Here is a 15,139-nt window from a genome sequence, read left to right as displayed (position 1 = left end):
CCACAGCAAGATATAGCGACATTAGCTCGGATTCAGACTCGGATTTCAGCGGTTTAAGCGATTCAACAGATTACGCATGTATTGAAACAGATGGTCGGACTATGGAGGCAGATAGCGAAAACAAAATTGAATAAGAAACTGAAGCTATTGAGCGAACAGCTATTGACGCTATTCGGCCATAGCATGGGTGTACCTAATGAAGTGGCCCATAGCATTGCTGCCTCATTAGCATCGGCGGTAAAATGTGCGGACCAAACGATCAGGACTTTCGCATCTTGTGACACTGGAGCAACTTAAATCCGTCGATTGGTAAGTGTTTGTTTCGCATTAAATGTGGGTATCTAGTTTCAAATATACATACAGCTAGCGTAAATAGCATGTTAGCATCGATTAGCTGGCAGTCATGCTGCGACCAAATATGTCTGATTAGCACATAAGTCAACAACATCAACAAAACTCACCTATGTGATTTCGTTGACTTAATCGTTGCAAATGCATCTGCAGGTTATCCATACATCTCTGTGCCATGTCTGTCTTAGCATCGCCGGTAAAATGTGCAGACACTCTGGCACATTCAATGGGGGTCTGGCGGTAGATTTCTTGCCAGTGGTGCAACTTCAATCCCTCCCTGTTAGTGTTGTTACACCCTCCGACAACACACCGACGAGGCATGATGTCTCCAAAGTTCCAAAAAATAGTCGAAAAAACGGAAAATAACGGAGCTGGGACCCGGTGTTTGTAATGTGAAAATGAAAATGGTGGGTGTATTACCTCGGTGACGTCACGTTCTGACGTCATCGCTACAAGACCGATAACAGAAAGGCGTTTAATTCGCCAAAATTCACCCATTTAGCGTTCGGAAATCGGTTAAAAAAATACATGGTCTTTTTTCTGCAACATCAAAGTATATATTGACGCTTACATAGGTCTGGTGATAATGTTCCCCTTTACGAAACTTCATTGTTTGTATTTGTCACCATGGCTGCTTCATTTTCTCCACCTGCACTTACTTTCTGACGCACACCTGGTTTTGATTGTTGTGTTAGTATTTACGTTAAGTCCGCCTGCTACCTGAATTCTTTCCGGATCTTTTGTTTGCTCGATGCAACAGTTGCGTTTGGTATTCCTCTTTGTATTTACTCTGCTAAGTCCTAGCTTAGCTTCCGCGCGCTCGGCTCGCGCTTCTGTGGACTTTGAACTCGACTCTTGCTAAACGTTAGCATTTAGCTCTCCGTGCGTCGGCATGCTTTTCTTTGCCGTTTGTACAAGTGTTCTTTTGGTCATTTGTATATCAAAATTCTACAAACTTTATGGCTGGCTCACATCGTGGTCACTCCGTGATCACGTAAGACCGCCAGACACTTCTGGATGTGGACATATCGGGCCGTTTTGGACTGATAGACGCGTGCGTGCTAAACGTGCTAACTAGCATGGGAATACGTCGGCGGCTACATCCAGCGGCCTGTGAAGCAGGGGAGTATAGTAGCAGCGGGGGCCGTCTACGGAGCAGACGCCAGCGGTGTGATCGGAAACGCGGATGCCGAGCGGGGCTAAAAACAAAGCAGAAGGCTAATCCCCACAGAACACCACTTCCCTCCATCCTGAAGACGGATTTAAATGGAAAATGCGAGACTACTGGTCTGGGTAAGGAGTCAGTTAAATTAGAACAAGTTTTTTCTGCTTTGAGTGTTTCAGAGTTGGACATGTGTTTTACTGAGGTGGCTAACTATGATGCGTGCAGTTTATCAAAGCAACAAATAACACTCGGAAAATCCCCGTTACTGAGGTGGCTAACCATGATGCGTGCAGTTTATCAAAGCAACAATCAAACAATCGGAAAATTCCTGTCGTATCAATTCCTAGATATGGTCGTAACTATACTAAATGCACTGGGCATAATAAACACAACATTATTAATATTGCTACTACGGATAATTTGATCAAAAATTCCCTGAAACAGCCCACTACCTATAATATAGGTTTTTTAAACATAAGATCATTGTCTCCCAAAACGTTGTTAGTTAATGATATTATCAGAGACAACAATCTTAACGTCATCGGTCTCAGCGAAACCTGGCTTAAACCAAACGACTTTTTTGCGCTAAATGAGGCATGTCCTCCTAACTTTACACATGCGCATATTGCCCGTCCGCTTAAAAGGGGTGGGGGGGTCGCACTAATATACAACGGAAACTTTAACCTTAGTCCTAACATAAATAATAAATATAAATCGTTTGAGGTGCTTACTATGAGGTCTGTCACACCGCTGCCTCTACACCTGGCTGTTATCTACCGCCCCCCAGGGCCCTATTCGGACTTTATCAATGAATTCTCAGAGTTTGTTGCTGATCTAGTGACACACGCCGATAATATAATCATAATGGGGGACTTTAATATCCATATGAATACCCCATCGGACCCACCGTGCGTAGCGCTCCAGACTATAATTGATAGCTGTGGTCTCACACAAATAATAAATGAACCCACGCATCACAATGGTAATACGATAGACCTAGTGCTTGTCAGGGGTATCACCGTTTCCAAAGTTACGATACTCCCGTATACTAAAGTATTGTCCGATCATTACCTTATAAAATTCGAGGTTCAGACGCATGTTCGTCAAACTAATAATAATAATAACTGCTATAGCAGCCGCAACATTAATACGGCCACAACGACAACTCTTGCTGACCTACTGCCCTCGGTAATGGCACCATTCCCAAAGTATGTGGGCTCTATTGATAACCTCACTAACAACTTTAACGACGCCCTGCGCGAAACCATTGATAACATAGCACCGCTAAAGTTAAAAAAGGCTCCAAAAAAGCGCACCCCGTGGTTTACAGAAGAAACTAGAGCTCAGAAATTATTATGTAGAAAGCTGGAACGCAAATGGCGCACGACTAAACTTGAGGTGCACCATCAAGCATGGAGTGATGGTTTAATAACTCATAAACGCATGCTTACCTTAGCTAAAGCTAAATATTACTCAAATCTCATCCACCGTAATAAAAACGATCCTAAATTTTTGTTTAGTACGGTAGCATCGCTAACCCAACAAGGGACTCCTTCCAGTAGCTCCACCCACTCAGCTGATGACTTTATGCAATTCTTTAGTAAGAAAATTGAAGTCATTAGAAAGGAGATTAAAGACAATGCGTCCCAGCTACAACGGGGTTCTATTAACACTGACACGATGGTATATACGGCGGATACTGCCCTCCAAAATAGTTTCTCTCGTTTTGAGGAAATAACATTAGAGGAATTGTTACAACGTGTAAATGGAATAAAACAGACAACATGTTTACTTGACCCTCTCCCTGGGAAACTGATCAAGGAGCTCTTTGTATTATTAGGTCCATCAGTGCTAAATATTATAAACTTATCACTCTCCTCGGGCACTGTTCCCCTAGCATTCAAAAAAGCGGTTATTCATCCTCTTCTTAAAAGACCTAACCTCGATCCTGACCTCATGGTAAACTCATGGTCTCACCTTCCCTTTATTTAAAAAATCCTCGAAAAAATTGTTGCGGAGCAGTTAAATGAACACTTAGCGTCTAACAATCTATGTGAAACCTTTCAATCCGGTTTCAGGGCAAATCACTCCACGGAGACAGCCCTCGCAAAAATGACTAATGATCTATTGCTAACGATGGATTCTGATGCGTCATCTATGTTGCTGCTCCTCGATCTTAGCGCTGCTTTCGATACCGTCGATCATAATATTTTATTAGAACGTATCAAAACACGAATTGGTATGTCAGACTTAGCCCTGTCTTGGTTTAACTCTTATCTTACTGATAGGATGCAGTGTGTCTCCCATAACAATGTGACCTCGGACTACGTTAAGGTAACGTGTGGAGTTCCCCAGGGCCCTGCACTCTTCAGCATCTACATGCTGCCGCTAGGTGACATCATACGCAAATACGGTATTAGCTTTCACTGCTATGCCGATGACACCCAACTCTACATGCCCCTAAAGCTGACCAACACGGATTGTAGTCAGCTGGAGGCGTGTCTTAATGAAATTAAACAATGGATGTCCGCTAACTTTTTGCAACTCAACGCCAAAAAAACGGAAATGCTGATTATCGGTCCTGCTAGACACCGAACTCTATTTAATAATACAACTCTAACATTTGACAACCAAACAATTAAACAAGGTGACACGGTAAAAAATCTGGGTGTTATCTTCGACCCAACTCTCTCCTTTGAGGCACACATTAAAAGCGTTACTAAAACGGCCTTCTTTCATCTCCGTAATATGGCTAAAATTCGCTCCATTCTGTCCACTAAAGACGCTGAGATCATTATCCATGCGTTTGTTACATCTCGCCTCGACTACTGTAACGTATTATTTTCGGGTCTCCCCATGTCTAGCAATAAAAGATTACAGTTGGTACAAAATGCGGCTGCTAGACTTTTGACAAGAACAAGAAAGTTTGATCACATTACGCCTGTACTGGCTCACCTGCACTGGCTTCCTGTGCACTTAAGATGTGACTTTAAGGTTTTACTACTTACGTATAAAATACTACACGGTCTAGCTCCATCCTATCTTGCCGATTGTATTGTACCATATGTCCCGGCAAGAAATCTGCGTTCAAAGGACTCCGGCTTATTAGTGATTCCCAAAGCCCAAAAAAAGTCTGCGGGCTATAGAGCGTTTTCCGTTCGGGCTCCAGTACTCTGGAATGCCCTCCCGGTAACAGTTCGAGATGCCACCTCAGTAGAAGCATTTAAGTCTCACCTTAAAACTCATTTGTATACTCTAGCCTTTGAATAGACTCCCTTTTTAGACCAGTTGATCTGCCGTTTCTTTTCTTTTTCTTCCATGTCCCACTCTCCCTTGTAGAGGGGTCCGGTCCGATCCGGTGGCCATGTACTGCTTGCCTGTGTATCGGCTGGGGACATCTCTGCGCTGCTGTCCCGCCTCCGCTTGGGATGGTTTCCTGCTGGCTCCGCTGTGAGCGGGACTTTCGCTGCTGTGTTGGATCCGCTTTGGACTGGACTCTCGCGACTGTGTTGGATCCATTGTGGATTGAACTTTCACAGTATCATGTTAGACCCGCTCGACATCCATTGCTTTCCTCCTCTCTAAGGTTCTCATTGACATCATTATCACCGACGTCCCACTGGGTCATTATTGTCACCGATGTCCCACTGGGTGTGAGTTTTCCTTGCCCTTATGTGGGCCTACCGAGGATGTCGTGGTGGTTTGTGCAGCCCTTTGAGACACTAGTGATTTAGGGCTATATAAGTAAACATTGATTGATTGATTGAAAATCAGTTCTTACCTACTATCCTGCCTGTCCGAAGTCCTGTAGCATCCGGGGGTGACACTTGGCGCATCAATATGCGTCCAAAACGCAACAGCTCATTCATGTAAGAGACTAGATGTATAAGATTTCCTCGGATTTAGCGATTAGGAGTGACAGATTGTTTGGTAAACTTATAGCATTTTCTATATGTTATAGTTATTTGAATGACTCTTACCATAATATGTTACGTTAACATACCAGGCACCTTCTCAGTTGGTTATTTATGCGTCATATAACGTACACTTATTCAACCTGTTGTTTACTATTCTTTATTTATTTTAAATTGCCTTTTAAATTTCTATTTTTGTTGTTGGGTTTTATCAAAACAAATTTCCCCCAAAAATGTGACTTATACTCAAGTGCGACTTATAAATGTTTTTTTCCTTCTTTATTATGCATTTTCGGCAGGTGCGACTTATACTCCAAAATATACGGTATCTATATTTTATGTATTATAATATAAATGTGTGCATAATTGGTTGGTCGTCACATACACTGATATATTCATACACATCACATACACAGTAGGCTGGCCTAAAAATATGTTTCCTGTTAATGCTCGTTAGTTTATGTGAAGATGACACTTCAGTGATGTATTTGTCAACTTGTCAATGCAATTCAACGTTCAAATTCAGTTCTGCCTTTCTGCCTCTAAGAAGAAAACGGTCCTGTTGAAGTATAACATTGTGACCACGAACCACACAGTGTGCAACAAGCATCACACGCGCTGAGGTTGGTGGCCACAATACCGAGGAGCGTTTTCCATGGTGTATAACTTTGTTAAGAAGGTTACACATTTCAATCAAACACCTCAAGCTGTAGTTTAATGTATGAATGCCGATTTGAAGATGTTTTGAATACGAGCAATTCACACTAGATCAAAAAGAAGTGTGAAAACCAACCCTTTCCTCCTTTACTACTGTCCAGACTAAGAGGCAAGAATTCACACCAATTCTATGAACATGTGAGTACTGAAAGCCGGCATTCGTACGAAGGCTTTTGACCATCAAATCATTTAACGTGGCGCAGAGGGAGAGTGGCCGTGCGCAACCCGAGGGTCCCTGGTTCAAATCCCACCTAGTACCAACCTTGTCACGTCCGTTGTGTCCTGAGCAAGACACTTCACCCTTGCTCCTGATGGGTGCTGGTTGGCGCCTTGCATGGCGCAGTGTGTGAATGTGTGTGTGAATGGGTAAATGTGGAAGTAGTGTCAAAACGCTTTGAGTACCTTGAAGGTAAAAAAGCGCTATACAAGTACAACCCAACCCATAGTTATGTGCAGGTTAAAAGCCAACCGTCAACAAAGGCGATGTTTTCATGCAGGTCAATTTCCATTGTTTGCCGATATATGATCTGTATCTGATTTTTTTCTCATCTGTGTGAACAGTACAATTACAATTATGAATAGATAATATCCCCATTACGCTCATTGTTAGCCGCCTAATAGCATTTTTTTTTTTTTTTTTACTATTTTGAACGCGCAGAAAAGACAAATAACATACATTGTTGTCTCACATAAGGTATGTGCAGAGTGTCCCCCAAAATGGGAGTTTTCCTTTAAAGGGGAACATTAGCACCAGACCTAAGTAAGCGTCAATATATACCTTGATGTTGCAGAAAAAAGACCATGTATTTTTTTAACCGATTTCCAAACGCTAAATGGGTGAATTTTGGCAAATTAAACGCCTTTCTGTTATCGGTCTTGTAGCGATGACGTCAGAACGTGACGTCACCGAGGTAATACACCCGCCATTTTCATTTTCAATACATTTCAAACACCGGGTCTCAGCTCTGTTATTTTCCGTTTTTTCGACTATTTTATGGAACCTTGGAGACATCATGCCTCATTGGTGTGTTGTCGGAGGGTGTAACAACACTAACAGGGAGGGATTCAAGTTGCATTACTGGCAAAAAATCTGCCGCCAGACCCCCATTGAATTTGCCAGAGTGTCTGCCGGCGATGCTAAGGCAGACATGGCACAGAGATGTATGGATAACCTGCAGATGCACAATGGTGAGTTTTGTTGATGTTGTTGACTTATATGCTAATCAGACATATTTGGTCACGGCATGACTGCCAGCTAATTGATGCTATCATGCTATGCTAATCGATGCTAACATGCTATTTACGCTAGCTGTATGTACATTTGAAACTAGATATTCACATTTAATGCGAAACAAACACTTACCAATCGACGGCTTTAAGTTGCTCCAGTGTCACAAGATGCGAAAGTCCTGTTCGTTTGGTCTGCACATTTTACCGGCGATGCTAATAAGGCAGCCATGCTATGGGCCACTTCATTAGGTACACCCATGCTATGGCCGAATAGCGTCAATAGCTATTCGCTCAATAGCTTCAATTTCTTCTTCAATTTCGTTTTCGCTATGTGCCTCCATACTCCGACAATTTGTTTCAATACATGCATAATCTGTTGAATCGCTTAAGCCGCTGAAATCCGAGTCTGAATCCGAGCTAATGTCGCTATATCTTGCTGTGGTAACCGCCATGTTGTTTGTATTGGCAGCAATGTATGACGTCACAGGGAAATGGACAGTCGCATCGCAAATAGCGAAAATCAAGAACTTTAAAACTTTTTTTCAGGATATTCCGGGAGGTGTAAAATTTTGAAAAAAACTTCGAAAAATAAAACAAGCCCCTGGGAACTGATTTTTATTGATTTTAACCCTTTTGAAATTGTGATAATGTTCCCCTTTAAAGAGACATGCTGACTGCTACCAATAATGGACACGTTTTATAGTCTAATTCAGTGTTTCTTAACGATAGAGCTGGGGCCCATTGTTGGGGCAGGAGCTTCCTCTTGAGGGCCGCAAAAAAATGTCTGTTTCTCAGCCGATACCCAGTTGTAATAAACTTTTCTACCATTTGAGGCAGTAATGACCATCTCTCGCAAACCAGAGTCAAGGAGAAGTTTCTTAAGCGCAAAAATGATGACCAAAGTGGTGATGCTGTATTTTCATTTGCACTTTATTTTATTGGCAGTTTACTTAAGAAATATATTTATCATTAATTTAGTTTTTTTTAGCACAGCATACTTGTAACATTTATTTTTTGCCTGTTACTGTTGCGATCCGCTGCTCGGATCTTCACATATTTTTGCTTTGTTCCATTTTTATATCACTTTCGGTTGTTTGACCTCCTTATTTCCTAATTAGTCTGTCACCATGGTTTCATATTGTTTCCACCTGCTACTCTCGGTTTTACTAATCACCTCCCTTATTTAAGCTAGCAACTTTTGTTAGTTCTGCCTGGGATCTTAATTTGCTTATACGCAACTAGTGACGACTGCTATTGATTCTATTACTCGCTAGCTCTCACGCTAAGCTCTATTTTATTTCTAGCTTTCATGCTAGTCGTTTTGTTTTCTCTCTTTGTGCCTTCGTGCCTAGTGTTTGTGTTTCATTTGTTATTCCTAGCCTCCATGCTAGCGCTATTTGTTTGCCTTTTTCTATTAGCACCAGTGTTTTTGTTGTAGCCTGTTTTGAGTTTAATAAATCGTTATTGCTTACCTTTTGCTGTGTTCTTGCCGACGCATCCACAGAGGAACAAATCCAGCATCGTTCTGACACACAGTCTTCACAGTTACTTATGAATATTTGGTTAGTACTTTTATTTTAATGATCAGCCTGACCTAACGCTAAGGTTTATGTGTTAAATAAAAAATACTATTTGTAATTAACAGATGGATTCATATTTATGTATTTGTTTATGTACAGAGAGGCATAATTTTGTATTTCATTATGGTTTCTTTTGTTAATATCAGAGTCCGATCTGCAAAAAGGTCATCCCTAGAAGCACACAGCTTCTGGACAGGGACCCGCAGTTAAAATATACATCATCATATAACATACAAGGTAACACTTTAGTATGGGGAACACATATTCACCATTAATTAGTTGCTTATCAACATGCAAATTAGTACAATAGTGGCTCTTAATTAGTCATTAATATTATTGATGCTTTATTTTGCATGGCCTTATTATACAACCACTAAGCAATTAATTAAGAGTCTTCCCTTAATAACCTCAGAATTATTGCTTATTAGTAACCCTAACCCTAACCGTTATATGTTCCCCTTGTGTCCAAATAACTCTAAATTAAGTCTTTGTTACTTTAATAAGCAATTAAATAATAGTGAATATGCTCCCCATACTACAGTTTTACCATGTACAAAATACAATACAATAAAATTAATTTCAAAATCTACCCACCCAATATCCATTTAAAATTTCATTTATGAATACAAAATTAATCTTTATATCCACCAAATCAATCTCAATATCCTATTATTCAAATGTAATTAAAATGGTTGCATCTTGAAGATCTGCGATAATGTCATCATACATACTGAGGTCTAGACCAAAACTATGCGACTAATGTGAATTCTTCAACCATATTCATAACCTTATATCATTTGGCAAGGTTGTATACCAGGCCTGGGCAATTATTTTGACTCTGTGGCCAAATGTTGAGAAAAAAATGTGTCTGGGGGGGCCGGTAAATGAGATTTTTTTGGAACATTTATACAAAACCTCACAATAATGTCTTATTGAAAGCTAAAAATGTTATGACAGACCACCTTAAAAAACTGAACGGAATTTTTATTTTTTTACTAAATGAGAAACCCAGAATGTAGATGAAAATAAAGAGTGTGGGATTTACAATATTAACTATGAAGGATAAAACACTGAATATTGACAACACATGAACTTCACACCCCCTCTCGATTGACATATCTTACAATGAAGCGAAACACAACAAAAATGCAACAAAAAACAGCGAAATATGAATGCGAATGGTAAAAAAACAAAAACACCTACAATCTGATACATCACTAAGCTTCAGAACTTTGTTGTAAAAATCTCCTTTCGCGTCCGTCCCTGACACCCACATTTCAGGCTGACTGCTCTGGAAACACTGTGTGAAAAAAGCTCCCCACCCACACTGCTTGGTGCCTAGTCTGAGTTGCTGTGATTTAGATTATTACCATTGTAACTAATTACTGGATGTGAATTCTCCCTGCCCACTGGGTGTGAGTTTTCCTTGCCATTTTGTGGGTTCTTCCGAGGATGTTGTAGTCGTAATGATTTGTGCAGTCCTTTGAGACATTTGTGATTTGGGGCTATATAAATAAACATTGATTGATTGATTGATTGATATACGACCATAGTAACTAATTTAATGACCATAGTAACTAATTCGATTACCATAGTAACTAATTAGGTTACTATAGTAAATAGTATGTCATGCAAAAGTAAAGATTCCAACCATTGAAATACTTTGTATAATTGAAGACTTATGGTTATTAGAAAACATCACTGCACGTCATAATGGCAGCTACACATCCCATCTTATAGATCTAAAAAAATTATTTGGGAATGTCCGGTGGGCCACATTGAAAAGCTTAACGGGCCGTATGTGGACCCCGGGCCTTAATTTGCCCAGGTCTGTTGTAAACTGTAAATAGGTTAGATATAATTATTGTATATGATTAAAATCAGGAGTAAGATTACTCATATAGTAACACAAACACTGAACGCAGTGGAAAAGTTGGAGGCCCTGAGGTCAAAAAGGTTAAGAATCTGTCAAAACGTGGACTATGGGGTGTTTGTTTTCCCGAGAAACAAGAATAGAAGTGGACATGGCGTGAAGGTAAGGACATAATTTAATTTTAATATAAAAAAGGAACAAAGGGTGCAAACAAAAGGCGTGCACAAGGCGGAGAACAAACTTAGCTTTGAAAACAATAAACTAGCACTTGGGCAAAAGCTATGGACACGAAAACGAAAACACTTACTGTGATAGGAAAATAGACAAAACTCACTTGGCATGGAACTATGGTAGCATGGGTAGCAGAAGTCCAACAGAGTTAATGTCGTCACACCGACCAACAGAAAAAGACAGGCTTTAAAGGCCTACTTAAACCCACTACTACCGACCACGCAGTCTGATAGTTTATATATCAATGATGAAATATTAACATTGCAACACATGCCAATACGGCCGGTTTAGTTTACTAAATTGCAATTTTAAATTTCCCGCGGAGTTTCTTGTTGAAAACGGCGCAGAATGATGACGCGTGCGCGTGACATCACGGACTGTCAGGACAAAATTAGCGCTGCACCACTTGCGGCTAAAAGTAGTCTCTTTTCATCGCGCGATTAAACAGTATTCTGGTCATCAGTGTTGCTGAATCTTTTGCAATTTGTTCAATTAATAATGGAGAAGTCAAAGTAGAAAGATGGAGATGGGAAGCTTTAGCCTTTAGCCACACAAACACACGGTGATTCCTCATTTAAAATTCCCAGAGGTGAAGCTTTACTATGGATCAGAGCGGTCAAGCGAACATGGTTCCCGAACACTTGTCAACCGGCAGGTTTTGGTGAGAAAATTGTGTTTAAAAAGTCGCCTCTTACCGGAGATCTGTGGAGTTTGCGCCGTCCTTGTATCCGCCGTCGACTTCCCTCAGATACTGGCCTCAAGACACCCGTGGACACACCCCTCTGATTATCAGGTACTATTTAATCTCACTAAAACACTAGCAACACAATAGAAAGATAAGGGATTTCCCTGAATTATCCTAGTAAATGTGTCTAAAACATTTGAATCTGTCCCAATGCAATCGCCTTTTTTTAACTTTATTTATTTTTTTTTTTTTCTAGTCCTTCGCTATCAATATCATCATCCACGAATCTTTCATCCTCGCTCAAATCAATGGGGAAATTTTCGTTTACTCGGTCCGAATAGCTCTTGCTGCTGGAGGCTCCCATTATAAACAATGTGAGGACGTGAGGAGCCCTCACCCTTGTGACGTCATCGTCTGCGACTTCCGGTAAAGGCAAGGCTTTTTTATCAGCACCAAAAGTTGCGAACTTTATCGTCGATGTTCTCTACTGAATTATTTCAGCAAAAATACGGCAATATCGCGAAATGATCAAGTACGACACATAGAATGGACCTGCTATCCCCGTTTGAATAAGAAAATCTCATTTCAGTAGACCTTTTAATAACAGTGACATGATTGGTGACAGGTGTGTGAGTCCAAACGTGGAACAGGTGAGACTAATGGGTAACCATGGAAACAAGACAAGGGAGTAAAAAAGCAGGAACTCAAAAGAGTCCAAAAACCAAACAGAACATAACTTAAACAAAACATGATCCCAGACATGACAGAATGTCCGGTCTAATTCAGTGTAAATGCATGTAATTAAGATGACTTAATATCGCTAAAGTGTTATTAGTAGGGTACAGGAGCAAAAAGGGATGCTTTGGTTTATGGTTGTAATTCAGTATGTTTCCAAAAGACACATGAAGTCCAAACTCCCATGTGAAGCAGGGGGGAGCAATTTAAAATGGAAGGGTGACCTTTACTAACTCTTACAGTGAACTCTGGGATACTTCAACTTGTTCTCAGTAGTCCAATGTGGGATTTACTCGTTCATAATTGAACTTTAAGGGGTACACTGTCTTGTCACTTATGTGTTCCCGACATTGACTTTTATAGTTGCACGCACCTTTTTGGGACGGCACAGACACCTTGGAGCCCAATAATGAGGCCTGCAGGGTACATTAGTGTAGACTGTACCTCAGGGGACCAAACCCTGCTGTTCTGACATGGTGCAGAACAAGTAAAAATCACATGTTGGCCATCCAAAGCAATCTTTTCCTACCTTCATCTTCCTCCGTTGACCTTTTCCTTGTTTTACTCTTCCTCTCCCCCCATTTTTTTTTTTTTTCCTTCCTGCGTCCACCACTACCCTCCCCACGCTCGCCTCTCTGGGGTCCCATCCTAGAAAGGCCGCTCCCAACCAGACACAGATGGCCCCCGGATCAGATTTATCAAGGCCAGAGGAGCCCTCTGCAAAAGGTCACTCTCTTAAAAGCTGACCGATCAATGGTCCAAGTCCTGATACTAGCAGCCATGTTTCTTCTTCTCCACATGTTTGACCAGGAAGCCTACATCTACATCTACACCTACACACATGTGTGAGTGTGTGTGTGTAGGTGTGTGTGTGTGTGCGCGCCTTAAAGCATGCACGTACCTGCCTGACAGCTCCGGGCGTCACTAATCGAAGGTGCCATTCGTCAGACGCTCCTCTAACGACCTCGCCAATCTCTACCGGTGCAACCTTATTGAGGCGCTACTAAATATTTCAGCGAGTCATTAGCTCATTACGCGTCATTATCTACAGCCCGTCTGGATTAGCTTGCCAGACTTTTAGCAACTTCTTTGTGGGAAATCAATAATCAGCAGACACTTTCAATCAAGCACACATTCACACATTGGCGCACACGAACGGCCAGGAGTGGCGCCCATGTAGTCCTGGAAAGCCAAAAATCAGATGTTTGCTTCTTAACGCCTTTCTAAGCAGGTTCTTTTCAGCGACCTGCAAAACAGCGTTTTTTTATTTACGGGTAATTGTGTGATTTATTCATTTTTTTCTTGCCTTTTCATGACTTGGCTTTGGGGAGACAGTTTACTGTAGCATGTCATGCACTATCTTGACTATTACACTGTAAATGGTTGCCAAGACGACTTGTCCAGGGTGTACCCCGCCTTCCGGCCGATTGTAGCTGAGCTAGGCGCCAGCGCCCCCCGCGACCCCGAAAGGGAATAAGCGGTAGGAAATGGATGGGATGGATGGTTGCCAAGATTTGAAATATCTTTTCTAGAAATGTTTGTAATTTTTAGAGGTATTTAGTTATTTTTAGTCATTGATTTTACGTCACGGGTGTCAAAGTCATTTCAGTTTAAGAGGAGAAAAATCTAATTCCAAGTGGGCCGGACTGGTACGATAACTTAAAAACAAAAGACAATTTCAGATTGTTTTCTTTGTTTAAAAATCAAACAAGCACATTCTGAAATTGTACAAATCATAATGTTTTTTGGGTTTTTTTTTTTTACACTTACATGTTGCGATTAAGAGTATTCTATCTTTGTTTGTCGTTATACATATTTTCTGAATAAATTAGGTGATAATGTCAGTCAACTCATTGGTGTTAGTTTTCAATCTATAAAGATAAAATATTATATCAAAATCAAATTATAGTATGTTATTTATGTAGTTTGATCATTTTCCTCGACTGGTGCACTAACATTTGGTTTATTTTGTACATATGTAGCATCATCTACAAAGTTACAAATAATTGCTATTGCGACATCCAGTGGACACATTTAGAACAGCTGTTTCTTTCATTCAAAAATTTCAGTTTAATTTTATATTTAGCAAACTCATCCCACATGTGAGGACTGTGACTTGGATTTATTTTGCTTCTTTTACGCAAAGGATGATTCGCACGGGCTAGACGTGAATGTTAGTACATATTTTATTTATACATTATAATACAAAAAAGGCAAAACAAAGGTCGCGCTCGGTGGCGGATAATAATCTATACTAGAACTTTAAACAAACACAGCACAAAGGTAGGACTATCTACAAACAAACAGAAGATACTATTAAAGGCACAGGACAAACCAACAACTAGCACTGAGGCATAAATACAAAGAAGTCTTACATGGCGTGGTCAAACAACAAACAGCGTGGCAAAGCATGAGGGTCCGGCAAGGAAAGGTAGGTGCGTGGTCATGAGGGTTCAACACAGTCCAGTAGGTAATAGTTAAAGTAGCCAGGCCGAGGAAAATAAAACAAATGACTTAAATACTGCTGTGGTAATTAGAAACAGGTGTGAGAGGCTGAGGATCGGGGCGTGACTAGGGGCACCAGGTGGAAACTAATGGGTTGGCATGGAAACAAACAAAACCAGGAAATGCAAAACCTGAAACAAGAGTCCAAAAACA

This window comes from Nerophis ophidion, linkage group LG02 (genome assembly GCF_033978795.1).
Source record: "Nerophis ophidion isolate RoL-2023_Sa linkage group LG02, RoL_Noph_v1.0, whole genome shotgun sequence".
In the NCBI taxonomy this organism is placed as follows: Eukaryota; Metazoa; Chordata; class Actinopteri; order Syngnathiformes; family Syngnathidae; genus Nerophis; species Nerophis ophidion.
The sequence above is the reverse complement of the archived record's forward strand: the minus strand, read 5'-3'. Positions refer to the sequence as shown.